The sequence below is a fragment of the Mus caroli genome, unplaced genomic scaffold, assembly GCF_978045245.1.
Source record: "Mus caroli unplaced genomic scaffold, Mus_caroli_1 scaffold_10, whole genome shotgun sequence".
Lineage (NCBI taxonomy): Eukaryota > Metazoa > Chordata > Mammalia > Rodentia > Muridae > Mus > Mus caroli.
Genome location: NW_028227265.1, coordinates 51,071,465 through 51,097,715, shown reverse-complemented (window position 1 = coordinate 51,097,715; position 26,251 = coordinate 51,071,465). Strand labels below are relative to the sequence as shown.

Sequence of the window (26,251 nt, the reverse complement as noted above, 5' to 3'; positions counted from 1 at the left end):
ATTTCTCAAGTATCAAAGTAGTATATCTTTGAATTGTATTCTATTCAAAAGTTTCATCTTAAAATTTCTGTTTGAGTTGTTGACACTCCAATTAAAAAATCATGAAGTGAATTTTGATTTGGGATCAAATCAATATAATTTCCATCCAGGCAGTGGTGGCACACACTTGATTCCAGCACTTGGCAGGCAGAGGCAGGCAGATCTCTGAGTTCAAGGACAGCCTGGTTCTACAGAGTGAGTACCAGGACAGCCAAGGCTACACAGAGAAACCCTGTTTCAAAAAAACCAAAAAGTAGCACCCCTGGGCCCGTGCATGCATCCCTCGGCACACTGAGGTGGATGAGAGCTCGCTCACTCCTGTGTGGTGAGAGTGCACTGTGCAGCACCTCTGGGCCCGTGCATGCATCCCTCTGCACACTGCTCGCTCACTCCAGCCTTTTCAGACTCCATCCATGTTCCCTCTCTCAGGGAAGACTCCTAGTTTTAAGCCTCACTGCTGTTGCCTCCATGCAGATTTATACTTGTGGAGTTTCTCCAAAAACAAAAGCATCTGAAACACTTGATGTTAGACGTTCCAGGAAGTGCAAGGGACATGAAATGGAACAGTGGTGTCATGATTATCTGGTTCGTACTGGTCTGTGAGGTGCTGTGCATGGTTGCCATGGCTGGGCTCTGCTAGCAAGCGTTCTCGGATCTCAGAAGAATGTAAAAGTGTTCAGACAGACTCCCAGGTCCCCTCCCGTTTCTCTCTTGCAAATGTCTGATGTTCTTTTCTCCATGACCAGCCTCCACTCTCAATGTCTCTCGTGTCTTTGGTATAGTTTGACCCTGACACTCATCCACGTAGCTGGGAAGTCTGGCCATTGCAAGCCAGTGCTCTTTCTGTCCAGCTCTGCCTCCATAGTCCCGGGGTTGCAAACCCAAGCTGCTGCCATTGCGCCTTTTATGTGGGAGCTGAGGATGAGAACCTGGGTCTCATGCTTGCTACCCACGGAACCTTTCTCCAGCCTGTCACTTTCCCTACCTACCAGTTACATTTGAGTTCATTATGTTAAACTTTGACTTTTCTGGTGGTAGATAAGCCAGTAAATATTGAAAAGAAATGGATAATTGTAATTTTATCCAATTTCAGGCAAGATAATTTTTAAAGTAAAAGTTAAAAAGCTCTCATTGACAATCTCATCCCTCGCAGGAGTACATGAATGAGTACCTGTGTTTCCTGAAATTAAGTTATGATGAAATATTCAGAAGTGAATGATTGTCACTTAAAATTGTCCTTTCCACATTTGTAAAAATAGAGTACTTTAGTGCTTAAGGACCGAGCTCTTGTTATCTTCTGTGAGTTGTGAGCATCCTCACATTAATGCTAATTTGAGTTATACATCATCACTGAGAATGAAAATCAGGCTCATTTTAAGTGTTAGATTTAAGCCGGAAGCAGACATTTACATCAGAATTATTAACCCTAAAAATGAGAGATTTGTAGAGCATGCGTGCGTGCCTGGGGGTATGTGCATGTGCGTGAGAGCTTGTGTGTGAATTCATTCCTTGCACGCTTGCTTTCTGACAGTCTAGTAGTTGTTGGGGATGGGAACTGTACTGTTAACTGGCCACCGTTGGATATGTGCGATAATTTATGGAGTTGATTATTCTGGCCTCAAGTGGAAGCTTAGGAGGAGGAACAGCCATGGTGAATCTGTGTCACGGTCCCTGGAGCAGCATTTCCGGAGGAGGCTCTGAGTTATGCGGGTCTCACCTCTTCTCCCCCAGCCCTTTCTGTGGCTCCTCCCTTTCCTCATCATCATCCATTCAGATAATGTCTGTTCAGAAATCACAGGACCCCTGGGAGGAGGGAAGAGAGCCCTGTGATAAGCATACTCAAGCAAACCTTTCACCTTGCTGTCAAGGTGACAAATGCTTGTCCTTAAGGGAAGACCGGAGGTTAAATCACCAGTGCTTCTCTCGCTTCATCTCTTTCCACACTCCCTGGCTCTCCGCCAGATCTGTAGCCACAGGACATCAGGAAGTTGGGCAGCTCTTAACCTGTACGGACCTTGTTCCAACGTATGCTTTATAAGCTGAAAGCACGACTGGATTGTTTTGGTGCCTGCATCATTAGGATTTGATCAAAGTCCTGATATCAGCACATTTTTTATCTCCCACTTCTTCAGAGGGAAAAGACTTAGGAAAGCAATGTTTACATTTTAAGAGGTAGTGTTGACAACTTTAAATCCAATTGCAATACGATGAGCAGATGTCTTCTTTTTTTTATATCACTATGTGTTAGTCCTGTATACTCTATCATATAGGGTAACCCCAAAACTTGTATTACTCCAAGGATGGGGGTAGACATAGATGTATGTATGTATGTACGTATGTATGTGTGTATGAGTCTAATATAGCCTAGCTAGCCTTTGAACTGAACCTGTGACCGAGGATCTCCTTGAGCTTCTGACCCTCCTGTGTCTACCTCCAGAGTGCTTAGACTGTAGGCATGTGCTGCCGTGCCCAGTTTATACAGCACTGGGGTTCTGACAAGGGTTTGCATGGCAAGCACGCTACCACTGGGCCACATCCAAGCTCCTCTTCATCTCCTTTGCCCTCTTCTCTATGTAGAAGTTAGCATAATAATAAAAGATTCCCAGTATCATATTTCTGTCTAAAGTCTCAATGGATTTCTTTTGAGATAAATACCAATATCACTTTTAGCTTGCAGAGTTGTGCATGGCCTGCTCCTTGTCTCCCTTTCCACATTTCCCCATGCCACCTTTTTTACCTATAACCTCTGTTCTGAAAGAGGAGTGGTTTCACTCGCTCATTTATTTAACAAAGGATGGAGCTGTGTGGAGCTCACATTTTAGTGAGAGAGTAGAACAAACAGCATTTTTAGTTTAATGCTTCAAACTATGCATGCCACGTGGAGAAAAGATGTCTCATTGGGAAGTGCTCAGTCAGTGGCTTTTAGTATGGTATACACATCAGCATGGAGTGTGCTTGTGTAAACTAGGTGGCCATGGTGTGTGGTGTAAACATGTGTGCTTATGTAAACTAGATGGCCATGGTGTCAGTGGGCTATATGATCTTATAGAATTGCCATGCTATTGGTTGGAAAGTTGTTGGATAGTCTGTGACTATAAGGAGAAATGAGGAAAGAGGGCTTGCTATTGTTTATAAACTGATAGTTGTGAGTTTTGTTTAAGAATGATTGAATAGAGCCGGGCGTGATGGTGCACACCTTTAATCCCAGTACTTGGGAGGCAGAGGCAGGCGGATCTCTGAGTTCGAGGCCAGCCTGGTCTACAGAGTGAGTTCCAGGACAGCCAGGGCTACACAGAGAAACCCTGTCTTGGGGGGGGGGGGGAAGCTTGAGTGGACATTTGCAGATGGTGATAGAGCAAGTTACAGAAGTTTTGGCAAAATGGTGCTTTGGGGAGCAATGAACCGACAGTTGACAGGTTCCATGACAGTTGCTTCTCTTATTGTTATGACAAAATGGCTGATAGAAGAAACTGAAGTCAGGGAGAGATTTCCTGTCACTCATGACTTCAGAGAATTCAATATAGGCCCTGCCCTGCTGGTTTCAGGCCCGTGATGCAGCAGACTGAGCCTGTCGGGAAGCAGGGGATGGGTCAGGACAAGATGCAGCTTCCTAGGACACACCAGCAGTCCCGTGTCCTTTCTCTTCACCTCTTGCTTTCCACCAAAAAACGTATCCAGATACTAAGGCCGTCCCGGAAGAGCCGGGACAGGGAGGGAGGTGATAGAAATGAATTCTTGTAGCATCCTTGTAGCATCTTCGTGTGGCCAGGGTGCAGCTTTCCGTGAGGCCTCTAGGCATGCTCCCCACTTTTCCCTTACTTAGTTGGCCTTCCCTTTCCTCGGGGGCTTCAGTGTATGTATCATTTTCCTAAGAGGCGGTTTTCAATTATCCTCGTCTAGACTAGGCTCTCTTCTATATCCTGTTCCTTTAGAAAGCATATTGGGATTTTAAAGTTATCTGTGTAATCTCTAACATCCGCCTTCCACCACTAGGACTTGAGTTCTCGCAGGGCCAGAGTACTGTCTCCTCTACATCCCCGCTGAGTTCCTTGAGTGTCATCGGATGAGAAAGCAACAATGGATGGGTGTTCTGCCAAGGAAATTTTTTTTTAACTTTTTTTTTTAATGGAAACTTTTTAAAAATTTTACTTTATGGGCTGGTGAGATGGCTCAGTAGGTAAGAGCACCCTACTGCTCTTCCAAAGGTCCGGAGTTCAAATCCCAGGAACCACATGGTGGCTCACAACCATCCGTAACGAGATCTGACGCCCTCTTCTGGTGTGTCTTAAGACAGCTACAGTGTACTCACATATAATAAATAAATAAATCTTTTTTAAAAATTTTACTTTATGTATATGACTACACTATCGCTGTCTTCAGACACACGAGAAGAGGGCATTGGATCCCATGACAGATGATTGTGAGCCACCATGAGGTTGCTGGGAGTTGAACTCAGGACCTCTGGAAGAGCAGCCAGTGCTCTCTCTCCAGACCCAGAGGAAATCTTTTAAACCACTTTTTAGTTGTTTATACAGATTTTTAGTATGAATAAAAATATTTTGAACACATTATATTCTCTCAGTTTTCTGAAATGCCCTGTAGCTAATCTTTGCAGCTGACTCCAGTTGCTCTCCACACATGGACAGCCCTGTGTTTTAACCATGCCCTAACTGCACACTGATGTGCTGGCCCCAGGGTGTGGGGGGCTTTAGGCCCCGCTTTCATCCTGAGTGACGCCTGCACTGTGGTGCTTTCTTACTGGGCCTTGGTGCCTCTCCTGCTCTGGGTTAATCATTCTTCCTCAGTTGGCTGCAAGCCAGGCTGGGCTGCCCTCTGCCTACCCCTGATGATGCAGTGTGTACTGTGCCCAGCAGAGAAGCCCACCTCCCTGACTCCACTGACCTGAAAAGCACCTTATTAGAGATGGAGTTAAAAGGAATGTGTTTAGGGTGTGTGTGTGGGGGGGGTGGGGTGTTGCACACCTGTATTTACATACTGCTCCTTGTCTCTGTGTGGCTCACAGATTCACTGTTCCTACCATTTCCAACCCGATTAAAATGAGCTCAGCATTGTATCATGGATATGCATATTGCAAGTGGTTTGTGGCAGGTATTTTTAATATACTTGAGAAACAAATTCAAATCATTATGCTATTGACTCAGTTACAGAAAGAACCACTAATTCCTAATGATGTTTACTTAATGGTGTTTTATCAATCTGTGGCATCATACAGGCTTCAGAGGACCTTAGAAGTGTCTTCTCAGACAAGAAAGATACTTGTAGCTTACTATTTTCAAATTTCTGAAGCAGGATTTTATTTGATATGTAAGATTGCTTTAATAACCTCTGGTTCATAGAGAGAATAAATTAAAACTTAATGGATGCAGGAGCCTAAAGTGAGGAAGTATAGAAAGTGGGATTCTGAGAAGAGAAAGCAGGAAAGGACACAGGTGGGAGATCTGAGCCTGCAGCCCTCTGTCCTATGTTCAGGGATACAAGCTCTACGAATGTCATTAATACCCAGTAGGTCACAGTATTATACTGTAGGATTTAGAGGGGGTTAATATAGAATTTTTTTTATTGCAAAGCATCTGTAATTGATTAAACTTTGTGAAGCCTAGTTTTAAAGGTGGATGAAGAGATAAATGATATATATGTTTAAATAACTTATTTAAAATTTGGAATTAAATGCCTTGATATTTTAAAGGAATGGTTGGTTGGTGTCTGAGGGAGTCAGCTTATATAGAAAATATTGTCCTATGGCAATCTTTGACAGGTAGGATCTCGTATGCATGTAAAAAATAAAAATACACCCACAAGCAAGGTGCACCTAGTGATGCATACCTTTAATTCTAACACTTAGGAGGCAGAGGCAGGCCACACTGAGCAACCTTGTCTGGAGAAACTAAAACATGGCCACTGCCACCAACACACACATACACACACACACACACACACACACACACACACAGAGGGAGAGGGAGAGGGAGAGAGAGAGAGAAGAGAGGGAGGGAGAGAGGGAAGAGAGGGAGAGAGAAATATAGATACATATTGATACTCCTTCACTTTCCTGTCTAATTCAGCATGGTTGGGAGCTGAGCGTTTGTGTAAGAGTTACTGAGTATTTCTTTGTGCCTATTGCTAAGGTCGGCTTGGGGAACAGTGGTGAGCAGCCAGATGGAGTTTACATGCGTATAAAGGAGTCAGACAACAGATGAGATCGTTGTATTATAGTGAGATTCTCTGAAGGAAAGGCACTCCTTTGATAGCAGGCTCAAAAGTGCTCAGTGTTCTGTGTCTTCTCCCAGCTACTCCGCTCAGACAGCTTTTGTGTGGGAAAGCCTCAGCCTTAGCTAATCTACCTACAGCTGTGGCACACGGTGGGTCGTGTGATGGGGACTGTTGACAGTGGACTGAGTGGGAGTCCTGCCACGGCTTGATTTGCTTGGTAGCTTCACTTCACCCATATTACACAGACTAAGCCTAAAAACCCTCTCCTGTTAATACAAATAATGTAGTAATAATAAACTTGTTAAGGGACAGCTGTGAACTTTACAAATCAGGTTCATCTTTGCAGTTACTTCTTTTCTTCTGTTTGAACTGAAACAGGTCCTCATCGCAGAAGATGTAGACATATCTTTGTTATAACCAACACTGATGTTTCATATATTTATTTATATAGACTTTATAAAGTGTGACCATTTGTAAATAATATGCTTTAAAAAGTACCTTGATAAGATAAAGCAGGATCCCCGCTCCCTCTCTCTTCTAGGTCAGGTAACCGAGTTCTGTCACGTAATCTTTTTGTTAGCCGGACAGAATGGAGATAAGAGGTGATTACGGAAGAGCAGCGCCCTCCCCGCTGAAGAAGCAGGTGTCGGAAATGCAGATGAAGTGGGCTGACTAAAGGCGACACAAATTCCAAGTGAAAATGCCCCTGGTCTGCAGCCGTGCTTTGCACACATGATGTTCCGGGCAGCTGAATTATTCATCTTATTGTGTGCACTAGTTCAGGAGTTAGGGGAAGGTGCCATTTACAGTTAAACTGTTTCTTTCCTTCTCCTTTTATCTGCACTTGACAAGCAAAATGAACTTCAATTTGCAAGTTACAGCTCAGCAAGACAATGATGTACCTACCTACCTATACCCCTCCCCCTTCTCCCCTTACACACACACACACACACACACACACACACACACACACACACACGATCTAAAACCAGATCACAGTATAAATCTTCTTCCTCATCTGTTTTTCTTTTTAATAACAGCCACTAAAGATGATAAACCAGATAAAAACAGCACTGAGGTGACTGTGTGCTCCACCCTCACCCTCAAGTGCCTTTATGGTAATTTTTCTAGGTAGGGTTTAGAGAATCTCTTTTAAAGTGAACCGTTTCTTCTCTCTTACCCACCCACAAGTTCTGCTATAGAAACAATGTACCACTTTCAAGCAGAAGTGGCTTTCTGAGGGGAGCATCACTGTTCCCAGAGTCATGTCTTTACTTGTCTTGCATGTTGTTCACTTCGGTCTCTGGGCTAGTCGTCAGTTTGTATACCAGGTACCAAGCAGGCACATAGAGGATGGTCAAGTCAAAGCACCTGCCATTGGAGGATTCAGCCTTTTCGCAGTGCCAGAGAGGTTGGACACGTTTGCAGAAACGAAGCACAAGTACTTAACGCTCATCTTAGGGACAGAAAAACTATGAACAGCATAATACCTTTAAATTTTTTTTATGTTGAGGTTCAAAGAAATATTTGAAACCACTAAAGTCTTGACTCATTACAAATGTGTAGACCTAGGGGCCTGAGGGTCAAGAGTTTAAAGGGCAAAGATCTTGCATAAGAATCTAGTTTTCATCCTTAATAAGCAGCACAACTGTGGACAAGTTACTCAGCGTCTCCTCGTCGACTGTCTCCATGAATGAGGGTAGCAGTGTCGCCTGTCACTGGAGAGGGTGGCGAGACTCCATGTGACCGTGTGCAGGCCCCGTAGGAGCTCTGTTGACTCATTTCTGTTTTAGCAGTAGCTTTTACTCCAGAAAACCCCGTCTCTGCTGGACAGGCATTTTAATTTTATGGAATTTTCCCAGGAGCTTTGGAGTTATATTTGTAGATCAGCGTGGGTGGTTTCAGTTGGCTTGGTAGTTGGAGACTTGGGAAAGAGATTTTAGGTATGTTACCTTTAATTGGCCCCCTGATATGAGAGAAAAACATTATTAAGTTTGGAATCAGAATATTGTGGTTCATTTTCTGGCTCTGTACTGATTTTAGGACTATAGGTGAGTCCTATAAAACAATGAGCCTTGTTGGCTCTTATCTAAGGTGGGCCATATTAGAGCATGGCACCCAGCCAGCCTTGCCGGGTTCCTGTGAAAGCAGATGAGCTGTCCATGTGAGATATTCTGTAGCCACCATGGAAATGTAAAGGTGGCATCAGATATATCATGTGTACCCATGCCCTCACTGGAAGGCGCAGGACGAAATGGTAGGGTCAACCGCTGTTTCTACAGCCGAGGCTGTCATTTCATGTGAGCCCTTACTAATAAATAAATAAATAAATAAATAAATAAATAAATAAATAAATAGTGGGTGTATGGCTCCGCTGTTTCTACAGCTGAGGCTATCACTTCATGTGAGCCCTTACTCATCAATCAATCAATCAATCAATCAATAATGGTTGTATAGCTCCAGGATCAAACTGATTCTACCATAATGTCTTGAAGACTTATAAAGATCTCCTACAGCTCAGAACCTTCTGGAACAGTTTTGTCTCTCAGATTCTTGGCTAGTTAATAGAATATCAGTTAACCTAGCATGGACTAACTCTTTTTTTAACAGATAGCTCACAGATAAGTCTTTTCTACCACTTCAAAGTTAAGGAATAAATTAAGTATGGAAAAGTTTACCTTTGAAACATGGGCAGTCTACAGATTCTAATAATTCTAATAGTTATGTAAGAAGCACGGTCAGCATGTAGAATGTTCCAGCACCTTTCTCCATGCTGACGATCCCTCCTCCCACAGCCCTCTGGGGTCCTCTTTTTGCCCTTCAGTTCTGACCTTTCGGGAACTGGGTCATGTATAATATAGGTTTTTGAGTTTGACAAATGACCCTTGTTTTTAACATGCTTTCTGTTTGCATTGTTTAGGATTTTAAAGTTTCTTTGTTTGTTTGTTTCTACATTACATATTTATTGGAGGGGCATGGCACACATATGGAGGTTATAGGACATCTTGTAGGAGTTGCTTCTCACCTCACCACATGGTTCTGGGAATCCACCTCAGGTCCTTGGGCATGTTGGCAACCCTCTTTAGCTCCTGAGCCATCTTGCTGACTTTGGTTTTGGTTTTTGAGTCAAACCTTCCCTGTGCTGCCCAGCCTGGCCATTAATTCATCACCACACTACCTCAGCTGCCAAGTACAGAGGTGGCAGCTGTATATGCGATAACACATGGGTTTAACATGCACACCTGTGTCTTTGTACTAGAGCGGGCATGTAGAGGTCAGAAGACAACTTGCAGGAATTGGTTCTCTCTTTGTCTCAGGTTGGTTCTGGGAATTGAGTTCGATGCCTTCACCCACTGAGCATTTCACCAACACTTAATGTGCCATTCTCTCTATTTGGACTTAAATGAGTTTTCGTCTTTATTTTTGTAGGATTTTTTAAAATGTACTTTTGGAGCATGCTTTTCTTTCACTGAGAAACATTGTTTTATTGCTGTGGTTCTCAATCTTCCCCACGCTGCAGCTCTTTAATACAGTTCCTCATGCTGTGGTAAACCCCAGCTATAAAACTATTTTCATTGCTACTTCATAACTGTAATGTTGCTACTGTTATGAATTGTAATTTAAATATCTGATAAGCTACAAGTGGCAACGCACAGGCTGAGAACCAATGGTTTATTGTTTTGTTTGCTTTTTCATTTGTTGGTCTTTTGGGCAGGAGTCTTGCTGGTTGGCTCTGGCAGTCTGGAATGTGCTGTCGATTGGGTTGACTTTTGCTGGAATTACACAGGTGTGATCCACAGATGGACTACAATGGGTGCAGGACCTTTAAGAGCACCTAAACATTCCAGAGTCCTGCCTGCACATGACCATTAAGTTTTCCTTTCTCTGTTGTCCTATACATTGGAAATGGTTGAATTACCATTTAAAATTCATGTTTTGTCTATCAGTTTAAAATCTGAATTGCAAAAGTAAAGAAGGGTGTATTGGAAAATGCATTTGTTCCCAATCTTTTAGTTCAGAGCTTTTGTCTTTTGCTAATAATAATAAAACCCTTTAAGAATTTCTGAAGGTGGCTCTCTTTCTGTCTCTGGTTGCCTCCATGTCTGAGCATCTGCATGGGATGGCCAGTTGTTCGGAACTGCACCAGTTTCTTGATCAAGATGAGTAAACAGACACACAGCACTGAGCTCAATAATCTGAAGGTCCACAACTTCTTCTGCTTCTTGCTAATTCACCCAAGACCGTGGGAGTGGAGCCTGCGGCTGATGGCAGAGGGGTCTTGGTGCTTATGAAACGCAGATCTCACCAGCGAAAACCTGCCACTTCTTACATGAGTGTTGACCACCATCAACAAGAGTGCTTGGGCTGTCCTCAGCAGCATCAGGCACATGACCCAAATGGACAAGTATCTCCCTGATCTGCACATGGCGGCCAGCCACAGGGACAGTGCCATCCTTTGAAGCCAGAAGCCTGTGGTTGTGAACGTGAAACGGACGTGCCTAACCAAGAGCTCCTGAGCCCCACACCCCAGAAGCAATACAGAGTCCACTGACTTTTTCAAATGAATACACACACACAAACACAATTTATGAAGGTGCTAGGAATTAACACATGTATGGAGTAAACAGTGTTGCCGTAATATGCTGAACTTTCTAGGGGGCTTTCTGTTCTGAGATATAGAGTCCAATAGAAGTTAATACCACCTAATGTATGTCACTCTGTAAGACACAAAGTGGTGATGATCTTAGTAGACCAAAGTGTTGTGTACTCTTTATGAGGCTTCTGGAAATTAAAAAATATCTTGAGGACTTAGGATCTTCTAAACACTAGTGTACACCCTTCTAACTACTTTGGGGGAATGGGTGCCTTTCTCCTCTCATAAGTCAACAGGAAGTAGATAATTGGTGATCTTGATGATCATGTTGAGTCCCTGGCTGTTTTCTTCTTTCTACTCTGCTGTAGTCAGCTGTTAGTCTCTTATTCTTATGCTTGTTGACCTCATGTGACTGCTGTGGCATTAAACAGAGTCTCATTATTCATGAAAGAGTATGGGGGTTGGTGGTCAGGGCAGGCGAGACTTTGCTAGTAAGCTGTCTTGTTAGCTCTCTTCATGAGTCAACTAGGATTTCAGGAAGCTCTTGAAGTAGCTCCTAATATTAGATAAGAGTTGAATCCCAGGATCATAGTTGCCATAGGAAAGGGAAGGGGAAATTGGGTGTCTGCTACCTTGATGATGGTGGTGGGTGTCACAGGTGATTGAATATGTCCAAACGCATCAAGTTTTATACATTAAATATGGGAGGTTCTTTGAATATCAATTTTACATCCATATATTTTGTTTCTGAGTAGTGAAACTATACTGGAAAGAGGATCAGAGCCAAAATGTCAACCTGGTCTTCAGATTCACTGATAGCTTTGTGTCTGCATGCCCTGGGTTTTCCTGATCTTATTGGCAGGGAAAATGGGAGGTGGGAAGGCACCATCATCAAAGAGGATGAGGATAAAATAAGAGACAAGATAGCATAGCAGACACACGAAGGGCAGTTCTAGGACTGGGCACCAGTCAGGTGTGTATAGTCCATAAGTCAAATTCCCTGGCAGGTCACTACGTCTTCAGGGTAGTCAACAGGACACCCTTTGTGTGCTACCTATGGCAGCCAGGGGCCCATTGGCTGTTCCCCGAAAGGTGTCAATAAAGAGTTTCTGGATCAGAATATAGTGCTTCAGTCTTCATGGACACAGTAAGCAAATGCAGGCCCTAAGGTAGAAATGGGAAATTAGTCTATGAATTAGGTAATACCAGTAGTCTGTTAGACAAATTTTTTTAAAGCAAAATAAAATCTGAAGTTGCCATAGAACTCTTTAGCTTAGATGCTTGAAATCTAAAGCTTTTATTCAGAATTTATTCTGTACTTAGATATAGGTGATTTAGTTATTTATTGGTAGAGAGAAGAACTGCAGCTTCTTCTAGTTTTCAAAGACTAAAGATTAAGGTATTATTGAATGCTAACTACTTCATACTCAAAGCAGTTTTTCAGATCTTCTGAACAGTTTAGGGATACCACGGTCCCCTGAGTTGCCAGGATGTGATTGTCTGTTTTTCCAGGAATCCCCTTTTACTGTAGAAGCGCCTTGCAGTGTGTAGTACACATCACAGAGAGCTTTGGGAAAAGTCATACTTCTTCCCCAGATTTATTTGTTCCAAAGTCCACAAATTTAGGTATCTTCTTCTTTTTTTTTTTTTAAAGATTTATTTATTTATTACATGTAAGTACACTGTAGCTGTCTTCAGACACACCAGAAGAGGGCGTCAGATCTCATTACAGATGGTTGTGAGCCACCATGTGGTTGCTGGGATTTGAACTCTGGACCTTCGGAAGAGCAGTCGGGTGCTCTTACCCACTGAACCATCTCACCAGCCCGGTATCTTCTTAAAGAATGTAAAATACATGAGCAAAGTTCTGCATTGTTTCAGAGGTGACACTGGCAGGGAGCCATGCTCCCTCTGGATCACACAGAATTGAGAACAAATTAGTAAAGATGATGGACTAATTGTTCACTAGTCCCTCCATAACTTGAATTTACAAGATATTTGATCATTTGCCTAATTAGACTTATAATTACAACAAAATACATATGATACACAGGCAGATCAAAAGAACTTTTTCCCTCTATTTTTTCAAAAAATCCTCAGTTCTTTGTTGTCTTTAAGTTGCTTCTGTCCAGAGATGTATGTGTTTAAATAATTTCCCCACCGTGGATGAAACTGACAGTGTTTCCCACATGGATTTCCTGTCTGTAACTATCTCAAATCTCATTTTCATCATGGCTCTGAATTTTAGTTATGGTAGCACTCAAAAAGCCAGTGCCCTCAGGAAATGTCATTCTTGTGGTTACCAGTTCATCCAGAGGGGAGAAAGTGACATCAGAGGACTCAGAGAACTATTAGGACTCTTTGGTCTAGAAAGTGGAAATCTCCAGGTGTGGTGGTGTGCTGTATCTCTAATCCCAGCCCTAGTAGGCAGAGGCAGGAATTAGAAGCTATCCTGGGCTACATTGTAAAACCCTGTCTCAAAGAAAGAAAGGCAAGGAGGGAGGAGGGAAAGGAAAAAAGTCTCTCAGATCATGAATAATGTAAGTAAGGAGAATGCCGATCCAGACAATGGATCTAGAAAGAGGAAGTGGTGGTCTGAAAATCTGGAAACTTTAGAAATAAAATGTCTATATACAAACAGAAACCTAAGGTTGCACAGGCATGCGTCCTGCAGAGGCAAGAGGCAACTTTGGGCAGGTGCTCTTAACGACTGCTGGTGTGCTGACCACATACTTTCTTACTTTCCCCCATCTCTGTGTGGCGCTCTCTAGTAGCAGAAACTTTCACAGGTTAGATGAGAAGGATATGACTCAAAAGTCAAACCCAGGGTTGTTTTCAGTGAAACATAGAGAAAACTGTCAATAACCTAAATTGTTTCAGTGCCTGACTGGAGACCACGCCTCCTGTTTACCTTTGAACTGATGCTTCTGTCAGTGCACCCTCTCTGTACCAGACAATTCTAGACCTCCAATTCATGCAATAAAGAAGAAATATATGAATTAAGGTGGTTTTTTTATTTGTAATACATAAACAAGTCTTGAGAGTAAGTAAGAAAAAATTTCCTATTCCTGTAGAAAAATGATCAAAAAGAGTCATAAGTTGATTACTCACAGGAAAAAAAAATAGCAAACCCATAGAAGTATCTGTAGAAATAAATGTTTCTGTCTGGGAGATTCTGAAACTTAAGATTCACAAGACCCATAGACAGTGAATAAATGTAGAAATATTGGGTATGTAGTCTTTAGGTATGAATTCACTGTAGAATGTCCCTCACAGGTTCAAGGTTTTTTTTTTTAAGATATGTTTTGTTTATTTTATTTTTTATGAATGTGAGTACACTGTAGCTGTCTTCAGACACACCAGAAGAGGGCATTGGATCCCATTACAGATGGTTGTGAGCTACCATGTGGTTGCTGGGACTTGAACTCAGGTCCTTTGGGAAAGCAGTCAGTGCTCTTAACCACTGAGCCATCTCTCCAGCCCCCTCAGGTCCAAGTTTTGAACATGTGGTTTCAAAACAGATATTGGCACTGCTTGCAAACTTTTAGGGCACTGAGTCTAGGGTAGGCCTTTGAAGGTTATAACTGTCCCCAGTTTGGATCTATCAATTTCTTTCATATGAGGAAGTAGCAAACCTTGATACTAAGGATGGAGTTGGAGCCATGCCTTCCCTGCATGATGGACCATGAGCTAGTATGGACAAGCATAAAAATAATTAATATAGAAAATGGGTACCAAGAAGTACGATCATTGCTGCGATGAACCTAAAGATTAGAATTATAGGCTTTTGCAACTATTTTACAGGCAGATTGTGGAAAAATTTGGTGCTCCAAGCTAGAGTAGACTTATAATTGTGTAAGCTGAGAATAACGGACATTTTGGTGAGATTTCAGAAGACTGGTATGCCGACAGTCGTGCAGGCAGTGCTCGTGAGGCCCCGGACAGGAATACTCTACCAAGGAGAGCTAATGTATTGGATGGAATAAATTTCAAAACAACATAATGTTCAGGTTGTAGCCCAGTTGTTTCAGGCTGATTTTAAACAGATTTATAGTGAAAACTCAGAGAAAAGTAGAGTGGAAATTGTAGGAAACATACAATTTGAAGAAGGAGCTTGAACAGGCAATGGGGCAATATTTTTTTCTTAAAAAAGAGATTATTATTTAAGAGAAATAGTGAACTCCACATTTGGACAATTGGAAAGTGGCTTAAAGGTAAGACATTTCCCATCAAAGACTTCAGGGTATAAGCTAAGAGCTCCTGTATAAGACTTTCTTTTGAAATGTGAGTGCCTTTGAGATGGAAAGGTGGGGGAGGGTTACCATCTAGGAAAGTATTTTCCCCTGGGTCAGCCAAGAAGGCCCCTAGAGGCTTAGAGGTAGCTGCAGCTACAGACCGAGGACAGTTGGCCAAGAAGTGGTTTTGTTGCTGTGATAAATCTGTGTAGCCAGTTGTATCTCAAGCTAGTTACAGAGCTTGGTGCTGTCCACATGCTGCTAGACTTAGAAGCATGCAGAACATAAAAGTTGTGGCACCATGCAGGTTGGAACAGAACTTGCTAAGAAAACCAGGAAGACCAGGCAGAGTGTGGCAGGGTCAGATCCCCTTCCTGGAGCTCCTAAGCTACTACTGTGTGCCAGTGGGAAGGGGGATGTCTAAGTTGCCCTGGAGGTCACAGGATGTTCAAGATCACAGGAATGTGGAATGGGACATCTGCAGTGTAAAATGCAGGCACCAAGGAGATGAGGCCCGGGAGAAGGGCTGCATATGCTACAGTTATTCAGTCCATGGGGTGGGGTGTAAGACCCAAAATGCCTTATGTCCTGGATGTCCCACTCACAGAGATGGAGATTGATGCAAACAGCAAGAGGTTTATTAATCCTCCATGCTGGGGTCATTCTGAAATTGGGATAGAAGTGATCCCAAGTAGCTAAAACACACACCTTTTATACATTTTGGGGGCAGTTTATCATTGGTTAACGTTTAGACGTGCAGACTTAAGGACATTGTGTGGGCTTTTCTATACAATCAGAGGGCTATCTCTTGGCACACCTTGCAGGCAAATTCTGGGAAAAGAACACATTAACTTTTTACATGAATCTTACAGGGGCTTCCCATGACTCCGGGTTAATGTTTTCCCTAATGGGTTTGGCCTTGCTTTTGTCTCCTTTCCATGTTATCTCCTTTCTTTATCCTTTTGGGATGGGAGTGTTCACTATACCACTGTATATTGGCACCATATATATTTTTGTTTGTTGGTTGGTTGGTTTGTTTGTTTTATAGGCTTTTATAGCTGAGAGCTAGCCTTGAGTCTCAGAAGGGACTTAAAACTTCTTTTAAAAAAAAGATTTGCAGCCGGGTGTGGTGGCGCACGCCTTTAATCCCAGCACTCAGGAGGCAGAGGCAGGCGGATTTCTGAGTTCGAGGCCACCCTGGTCTACAAAGTGAGTGCCAGGACAGCCAGGGCTATACAGAGAAACCCTGTCTCAAAAACCAAAAAAAAAGATTTATTATTATATCTAAGTACACTGTAGCTATCTTCAGAAGTACCAGAAGAGGGCATCAGATTTCATTACAGATGGTTATGAGCCACCATGTGGTTGATGGAATTTGAACTCAGGACCTTTGGAAGAGCAGTCAGTGCTCTTCACCGTGGAGCCATCTCTCCAGCCCTGACTTAAAACTTCTTAACAATGTTGAAAGTGTTAAAGCGTTGGAGACTTTTGAAATTATGAGTGTATTTTGCGTTTTGAGGAGCCACGTGGTTTTGGGGGACTAAAGATCAAATGTTATGTCTGAATCTACCCACTTGTGTGTAGTTTCCAGCGAGTGGTTCTGTTTTGAAAGGCTATTGAACCCGTGGAACATGAGTCCTACATGACAGGATGTATGCGACCAGAGGCAAGCCTTGGAAAGCTCTCCCTTCTTCCCACCCCTCATTATGTCCCCCAGCTTTGTGCTTCCTGGTCCAAGCTTCATGAATACAGCCATCATCATGCAGTCCCACCATTATAGTAAGTGACTGTGACTGTCTGAAACCATGGGCCCAAATAAACAAGCTATCTTGTCACAGCAACAAGAATAGTTAACTAACCTGGGTGATAGGGCTCAAGGGTAGGTGGGGACACACGAAGGGTAATGGAAGTCTGGTTTCTCACAATTAGAGAAATCCACCATGCTGTTAACTCTTGCTTACTGGGCTTCAGTGGTCACTGAACTCAACCATTGAACTATTCCTGAAGTGGTTGCCCTGCTTCTGTGCTGATCCTGATAAGATCCTGAGTCGACACATAGGCTGATCTTGGAGGAACCACCTTGGAGTGGTCCACCAGACTCTCCCAACTTCTTTCCGATTTTTAAATGTACCTTGTTTTTTACTCTCCTTCAGCTAACATCTGTCCAGATTCTTTGTAGCAGCCAGCACTGCCCTGTTAATCTATCTCTCCCTGCCTCCCTCTGTGGCAGCGGCTTACACCACATCTTCCACCCTGACCACAGCCACTTCGACTGTCTTTCCTCACACACCCTGTGCCCAGTGCCTCCACAAAGGTTCTTCATCAGGCTGTTGCTTTGGACTCGCTCTTTTTTCCTCGGATCCTCATGAGGTGGTCTTCTCCTGGTCACTCAGATGCCGGTTCTCATGGTAGCTTCTTAGCAGCTTTCCCTGTGTTCCTTTCTGGTACTTGCAGCTGAATTTTCCTTAATGTCTTCTCAACAAAGTTGCAATAATCAAAAGGTGCCTTATTTATTCCTTCATAGTTTGAGAGGGCAGGTCCTTGTCTGGCATTTCCCCTCCTGTACCTTCTCTGCTTACACTGTGTTTCTGGCCTGTTGTGTGCTAAATATCTGTAGAGCAAATGAACCCTTTCCCAGGGCTCAGCCTCTGGGGCTGGGAGTCTCCAGCAGGCAGCCTAGTTCTCATGTTCTCCCTTTGCTTGCCATGGCTTTCTTGTGTCTCCCTCTTTTTTTTTTTCCCAAGATAGACTTGTCTTTTGTCTCCATCTTTAGCAAACCACATTTCATCTTCCATATCCTTTGCTCTCACCACCGTTTCTTCTCTGAACTCTAACACTGGCAGCATGCTTTGGTCCATCAGGCCATCTCCCATTATAACAGATTAACGGGCATCCTGATCACCAGCCCGACGCTTGCCTCCTCTTCTTACAAGAGATGCCCACTGCTGGGAGGAAGAGGATTTACGACAGCCTCTTCTTTGGTGTTTCTGGCTGTTAGGATCTTGATCTTTTTCTGACTTCTTTTGTGGTAAAGAATCTCTTCTATGCGTTCTCTTTATATCTTCAAACCACACACACACACACACACACACACACACACAAAGAACCCAAGGCATTTAAACTCCAATCGCTTTTTTTACAATTTGTTGCACGTATACATGTATGTGTGTGTGTGTATGTATGTATGTACAAGTATGTGTACCAGGGACCCTCTCTTAAGTGGCTCTATTTTGTCTTACTTTCTATTTCTTTGTCAAAATAAGTGTCAAATTGTAGGACACAGACTCTTGATGAGAGACTTATCTATGTTTCTCACTATGCAATAGAATCTTTTCTCCTCACCTCACCCACCAACAATTGGCTACCAGTACATGCCCACATATTTTCAGGAATTTCAGGGTAATCTTAAGAGGTTTGTGTTCTGATTGGGTCACATGGCAGAAAATACTGATGCTGCATCAGTGACTTCCCTTGTTACTATTTTGTCTTTTGTTTTGTTTGTTTTTGTTTTTGTTTTCTTAGCTTCTACTCCCTACTGGAGCGCTCTTGAGAGTGTTTCTTCTCCTCCTGTTTTAAAGCCACACCAGGGTTACTCTCTGTAATATGATTGCCTTGGCATCCTGAGGCAGTCTTTTGTTTGTTTGATTTAGGTTTTGGTTTTTTTGAGACAGAGTTTCTCTGTCTGGCCCTGGCTGTCATGGAAGTCACTCTGTAGATCAGGAGTGGACTTGAACTCAAAGAGATCCCCCTGCCTCTGCCTCCGGAGTACTGGCTGATAGTCTTTTATTTATTCTTCAGCAACTCATAGAGCTGACAGATCAGCACTACTTCAGTGTGAATGCAGTGGTAATGACAGAGCTCTGTGGGTCAGCCCCATATCTGCCTTGAACTTGGGATACTTGAGAAGTGGGTCAGAAGTCCCAAGAATCAGTGTGTGGGGAAAAGCTTCCTGCTTCCCAGCTCACCCTGATGCAGACCAGACTATATACCTGTATTCAAGCTCCTGTGGTGAAGATAAGGGAAGTTATCTGTGGTTAGCTCTGTGCATTATTGGGCTGTATTTTAACACAGGCAGTGGTCAACTGTATGCATTATGGGACTGTGACTAACACTGGCTGTGGTCAGCTGTATGTACTATGGGACTGTGTCTAACACTGGCTGTGGTCAGCTGTATGTACTATGGGACTGTGACTAACACTGGCTGTGGTCAGCTGTATGTACTATGGGACTGTGTTTAACATTGGCTATGGTCAGCTCTGTGAACTATTGGAGCTGTGTTTTCTCATTTATCTTCTGAAATTCTTGGTGGCTTTGCCACAGCTTGTGGTTGTGAAGTTGGAAAAAAATTCCCAGATGTCTGAAAACTTTTCTGACATTATTTTAGTTGACAAATAGTGGCCTTGCCTCAAAATGAGTATTATTTAATCCACAGTAAACCATCTTTTAGTTCTTACATCAGTCTTGACTTTATTAAAGTCAAAAGTAATGTTTAGGGAGGATAAAATCATAAATATGATTCATAAATACTTAAAACAACAACAACAGCACTCCTGGTTGAATAGAAATCCCACTTAGAATTGTAGTTTATCATTTAAAGAAAAACTTCTGGGATTAAGGGTAAACGGGTTTTAGAAAAGAAATCAAATATTATAGAATTTGAAAACCTAATTTAGCATATATCAGATTAATGCCCTGTAAACTCCCTAAGTCTGAATTCAGCTGGCACTATGTCTGACTTAATTCTCCTGTTTATTTTCTTCTCTTTCTTTGGTTATTTGTGTCTAAATCTCAGTTACTTTTTCTTTTATGGGTTTAAACATTTACTAGTGATTTAGTAAGGGGCTTGTCCTTCCCTACTACTTTTTTCCCCAGCAAAATTTTGAGCAGGTAGTGGCCTGGAATTTTTCATGTGTGAAATCACCTTTTTTTGTAAGTATATACACAACCTCACAGTTTTACCAATGTACATATTTTTTACTTGCAAATAAGCAAAGATTTAAAATTTTGTATATAAACAGTAAAGTTGATAACGGCATTTTTATGTATTTGTATCCTAATGTGCTTTTTCTGTTTTAAAAATATGCTGTAGTTGATTGAAATAAATTTGATTTTGACTTGTGCCACACAACTGTAATTCCTTCAAACACATGTCACCATGCAGTATATTTACGGCAATGTCAGCAACAATCCTTCCTTTATTTAGAGTAATGTAATCTAAAACTATCAACCCTTTCCACTCTCATGAGCTTTTGGCTTTCATACTGGAATGCACAAAACGATTCATTTACGTAGAACTTTTTTAGTGGAATATCCATCATAAGAAAGGTTGTGTTTAAATGTCCACCTTCCAGTGAGGTCAACTTTATGCCCAGCATCATCCTGTTTTCTGAGCCTTTTGAATGACATTGGTTTAATTAGTTATCCCTTTGTTTAAAATTTAAGATGATGGAGCCTGTCTGTGGTCCAGAGTTGAGTCAGACAGTGACACGGTTGGGGAATATGTCACATGATACCAGAATCTACTTACTTTAGTAATATTCTTCAGGTATACATGAAAAGGATCCTTTTCAAAGGTGAGTCTGGGCCAGAGAGGAGGGATAAGTCATGGTGGAAAGATGGGATGTCAAGCCTATGGGATATTCTGTAGTGAGAATAATCCATGATTCATCACAACAAAAAGAATCTTCAGTCTCTCAAACTCAAAGCCTGTCTTGGCTTATATATATGAAGATTTGCTAATGACTTCTATGAGTGCTGAGTTCTAAAAGATTCAAATTAAGCAAACAATAAGGAATAAAGAAAACAATAAAAACACAAACGGCGGGGCTGGTGAGATGACTCAGCAGGTAAGAGCACCTGACTGCTCTTCCAAAGGTCCTTAGTTCAAATCCCAGCAACCACATGGTGGCTCACAACCATCCGTAACAAGATCTGACTCCCTCTTCTGGTGTGTCTGAAGACAGCTACAGTGTACTTACATATAATAAATAAATAAATCTTAAAAAAAAAAAAAAAACCCACAAACGGCATATGTAATTATTTACAAGTCAATTGGAAAGTCAAGATTGAAAATGCATAGAAAGACTGACTAACCAAAGTAATAACATTCTAGGGAGGGATTCAAGCTGTACACTGCACATTCACTTGCTTTGATTTTTATCTAAATCAATTCATTTTGAACATGAGGGTATGTTTAATATATTGGGAAGAATGTATATTATCATTGAACTCCCCTCAGAGGTAGTCACAGTTCTCTGTTGGTGAACTGGACTGTACGTTTGCTGTGAGCAGTGTTGGAGACACAAGGGTTAGAGAGCCACAGCATGGAATGAGATGAGGAGTTCTCTGCCTCAGCCAATCTCTGCTTTAAAAAGTGAGAGACATGGGGCTGGAGGAAGGCTGAGCGACTAAGCACTGGCTGCTCTTGCAAAGGACCCCAGTTTGGTTCCCAGCACCCACATAGCAGCTAACAGCCATCCACAGCTCCAGTCTAGAGAATCCGATGCTCTCTTCCAACCCCTGTGGATACTGCAAGTATCTGATACACATATGTACATCCAGGCAAACACTCATACATGTAAAATAAGAATAAGTACATGTTTTAAAAAGTAGAATCATATACATACAAATGTATGAGGTCCAAGACATCAGAAGCTGTGTGAGTGAGGCAGTGAGGGACCGGGGGCAGATGCAGTGGTCCAGGGAGTAGTCATTCAGTAGCAGATGCAGTGGTCCTTGGAGTAGACATTCAGTAGCAGATGCAGTGGTCCATGGAGTAGACATTCATTCAGAAGTGAGGGACAGGGAGCAGATGCAGTGCTCCATGGAGTAGACATTCAGAGGTGGAGAGAGGAAGACAGACAGCAGCAGTGGCTTTGTAGAAGAGGTAGAGATTCTGACTAGAGAACAGATTTCTCTTTAAACATCCCCAGTACCCAAAATTCACTAATGTCTGAGACATGTTTTAAAATACATACTCTCTACATTATTGTTATGAGTAGATGTATGGAGAAATATGATAAGAAAGGGGAGTCAGAATGAATACATCTTTGAAACATTCCAAGTCCTTCCCCATTTTTGTTGGATCACATGGTGCGTGCATCTATATGTTCGTGTCTGGGCTTGGTTGGCTTTCTTAACTAATACACCACCAGAGAGAAAGTTATAGGATTTTGTCTTTGAGGGAGGAAAAACTTTCCGAAGCAGTCTGCCTATTAAATTCTCTCTTTATAGTCAATATTTTTTGTTAAAACTAGGCACGGAATCATGAGCTCATCCAGTGTCTACTTTCCACACTAAAGTATACTCTCCAGAAAGGCAGGAGCCAGCTGTGCGCCAGGTTCCCTGGAATGGGCTGTGCTGAGGCTGCAGGCCCAGAGTGCAGAGATGGACTGTGGAATGCGTCAGTGCTGCCGTGAAAATGCTGACTTAGGTAGTTGGTGGCTTGTCGGTTTTACTTGTCCCAAATATTTTTCATGATGTTGTAGAAAGGAAGAAGGTGAAACAAAACCTATTTTTGTTGTTGTTGTTGTTGTTGTTGTTCTGGGAATAAATATTAATGAAGAAGGTAGCAGAAAAGAAGACTAAAAATAATGAAATCGGGCTTCCATTCATGCTGTGACCTCGGACCTGAGTAGAGATGAAGGGCTGACTTTCACCAGCCCCAAGGTCAGCGGAACTGACCTTCAGTACGAAGCAGAAGAACATTTGCTGTCAACTCTGATTAGGTTTCTCCAGTGATGCCGAGTAATGGTGCCTCAGTCCACATGCTAGGATTCTTGCAGTTATTGCAATCTTCTGTATGTTTTGGGGACAATCTTATCTTGACTATGTATAACATTTTGATGAGATTTTTAGATTAATTTATACGTGAAATTGGGATTAGGCAACACCCTGCTCTGTGAAAGCCACCCATGGCTACATTTTCAAAACCTGCCCTAGATAGCCACTCTGATTGTAGGCCCTCAGTATAATGCGTTATAATGTGATACTACATTGCCTTCGCAAAGGACCCATGCTCCATCTTTAAAACCTATTACACTGATTGCAGACATGTTTGGATTTGATATAGGACTTTGTATTTTTATAACATTTTAGCTTTCTAAATTAGCATTTGAATTTTATTAACACAATGCATCATAAGTTAGCCTTTCTCTGTATCTGAGTTTCCCATAATCCATTCATTCCTCAGGAAACAGTTCTTCATCCTGTGTCCTCAGCACCAGCAGTCTACTCTTGAGCACTAGGTAGACAGTTGCATGATAGATTTAATCAAATATTGGGTGATATAAATGAGAATTTAGTACATAGGATATACCATTGGGTCTTCCAATATCAATAAACAGTGATCAGACACATTGTATTTGTTAGGGTTTTACTGCTGTGAGCAGATACCATGACCAAGGCAAGTCTTATAAAGGACATCATTTACTTGGGGCTGGCTTATAGGTTCAGAGGTCCATTATCATCAAGGTGTATATCATGCAGTGTAGCATCCAGATAGATGTGGAGCTGGAGGAGCTGAGAGTGCTACCTCTTGTTCTGAAGGTAGCCAGGAGAAGACTGGCTTCCACGCAGCTAGGAGAAGGTTCTTAAAGCCTATGCCCACAGGGGCACACCTACTCCAACCAGGCCACACCTCCTAATAGTGCATTCCCTAGGCCAAACATATTCAAACCAGCACACACATATTCCTTGATTTGTTGTTTTGTTTTGTTTTTAAAGGAACTCATTTTCATATCTCCAAAAGGAAATACTATGGTTTTTTGTGAAAGCTCAATTTTAAAAGTGTATGAAAAAGCCAGGTGGTAGTGGCACATGATTTTAATCCCAGCACTTGGAAGGCAGAAGCAGGCAGATCTCTATGAGTTAGAGGCCAACCTGGTCTACAGAGTGAGTTCCAGACAGCCAAGGATACACAAAGAAACCCTCTCTTAAAAACCAAAAAGAAAAAAAGAAGTACTTACAAAGTAGGGTCTGGGACTAAACACGTAGGAACTTTTAGTGGCTAGTAACTCTTACTAGCATGTTATTTAGTTAACCTGGTTGTTGTTTAGCTAAATTTTGGTGGGTAAGAGGAAAGATTCAGGCTTGGGCTACTGAGTGGTTGACTTTTGCCTGGATAGTTAAGTAATGGCTTTGTTTAGAAGAGAGAACTGCTTGTTCAGAAGGCCTGGGGCAGGATTCCTGGATGTTTTCAAAGAAGGAAAGGAAAGCCTCTGCTTCTCGAGAATGTCTAGGGTAAGGCAGAGGATGCAGGAGCTGCTGTGTCTTGAGACCTCATGGGCTTGGTAAAGAGGCTTTAAGGGTTTAGTCTAAAGATTTCATCAGGGACCAAAGCATTTGATTTCAGACTAGAACCAGTGTTCAGGCTTTAGTATGAGAACTATCTTAGAAATTTCCATCAGGATCAGAGGATGCTGAGGATGTAGCTCATTGATAGGTGCACACTGACTATATATGAGACCCTGGGTCTCAGTCACCAAAACCAAAATTAAAACAAACAAACAAACAAACTCCACTACAGCTTAGGTCACATCTGAAGGCACACTCCTAGGGAATATTAGTGACTGGTTTTGCTAGTAGCTTTGCCGCCTGTACATGTAATAGTTTTCCAGCAATAAACAGTGAATGGCATAATTGGCCCTGTCGACATCCAGTTTTTCAGTAAACCTGAGGGTCATAGCTATGTGAGTGTGTATGTGTGTGGATACCTGGATTTAGAGTGGCTATTCAAATGCTGAGGACAGAACCAGACAAAAGGCAGGTAAGTCCTGTCTTCTGCAAGTCAGTACATTTTTCCTAAGGTCTTCAAACAGCTTCAGCTCCAGTCAAGAACAGCATTAACAGCTCTCATTAAGTAAGTAAGTGTAATTAGAGAATTATGTCTTCACAGGGCACTGCACCAAGAAGACTGCACATGTGCAAGACCATTTTATCTGCATACACACTACAAACACACTCACTTGCTCACTTAGATACACACACACACACACACCCCTTCGCCTATAAGGAAATGGCCAGCATGTTCTCTTTACTTCCTCTGGCCATTCAGTCTCCATGTCTTTCAGGGAGTGGCATGTATACATCGGAGCTGAAGGAAACACATCGGAGTGCATTTACCAGTCAGTCCCTTTCATTTGTGAGGTGCCATGACTATATGATGCTCAGTCTTCACTATCTATCTAACACCATCACAGTATGGCTCAGACATTGTGGAGTGGCAGCAGGGCCCTGGATTGTTCTGTGGATGAGCACAGCAGTTGCGCACATACACAAGAAGAGATCACAGTGAACATCCCCCAGCTCCGTTTGCAGACATTGTATTTCCACCATGACAAAATTCCCACAAGAGGTTAAATTATTCACGCCTTGGAATCTGTGGGATTCAGCAGATAGGCTCAGTGTTATTGATAGCAAACTTTATCTCTCTTATTTCTGAGACACGTGATGGAGTAGGGAGACCCTCAAGTAACCAGAGTTAGTGTTTATACTAATTTTACAGGGCTATTGGGCTTTTGACTTAATGTGCACAAAGACGATTTTTATCCCTCACAGCAGATTGGAAGCAGATAGAGGGAGAGAGAATTGGCACTAATTTATGAACCTTTCAGCCCTCTTGATTTGACACACCCTGTGAGGGCAAGGTACTCTAATTACACTTACTTCACCTAATGAGAGCTTTTAATGACAGTTACTGATTAGAAGTGGAGATGTTTGGGGACCTTACAGAAGACATAGTGACGTACATAAGACAAGACTTCACCCGCCTTTTGTGCAGCTCAGGCCCTAGCAGCTGACCAGCTACTTTGAAGTCCATCTCTGCACCTTGCTCCAAGTATCTGAGTGGACTCTACCGAGAAGCTGAGATACACTTTATTTCTCAGCTTCAGTGAGGTCAGAGAGGTCAGGAATTCTATTTGCTTTTAGCAGCGTCTTTACGCTTTTTCTTCCTTGGTGATGGTCACATGGACCGTTCCTCCTTTTGGTAACAAGAATAACCCATAGTCCGGAACGCTCTTTTTAGAAACATTGATTTGAACTGTGGCAAATGGACCCCTGACATTGTTTTCCTCTTCACACATTTGCAGTATGCACACTGGGGGGGGGGGGGGCCACAGGACTGAGAGGTTAATGGCATATTGTATATAAT

The 26,251-nt window shown here is 42.4% G+C and overlaps 1 protein-coding gene and 1 pseudogene across 2 annotated transcripts in view; both read left to right on the top strand.

Moving 5' to 3' along the window:
- Positions 1-26,251, top strand: part of Slc10a7 (solute carrier family 10 member 7) — a 232,370-nt gene that overhangs the window by 92,316 nt on the left and 113,803 nt on the right. The window lies entirely within an intron of this gene.
- On the top strand, positions 10,338-11,157 carry LOC110300056 (large ribosomal subunit protein eL28 pseudogene; annotated as a pseudogene).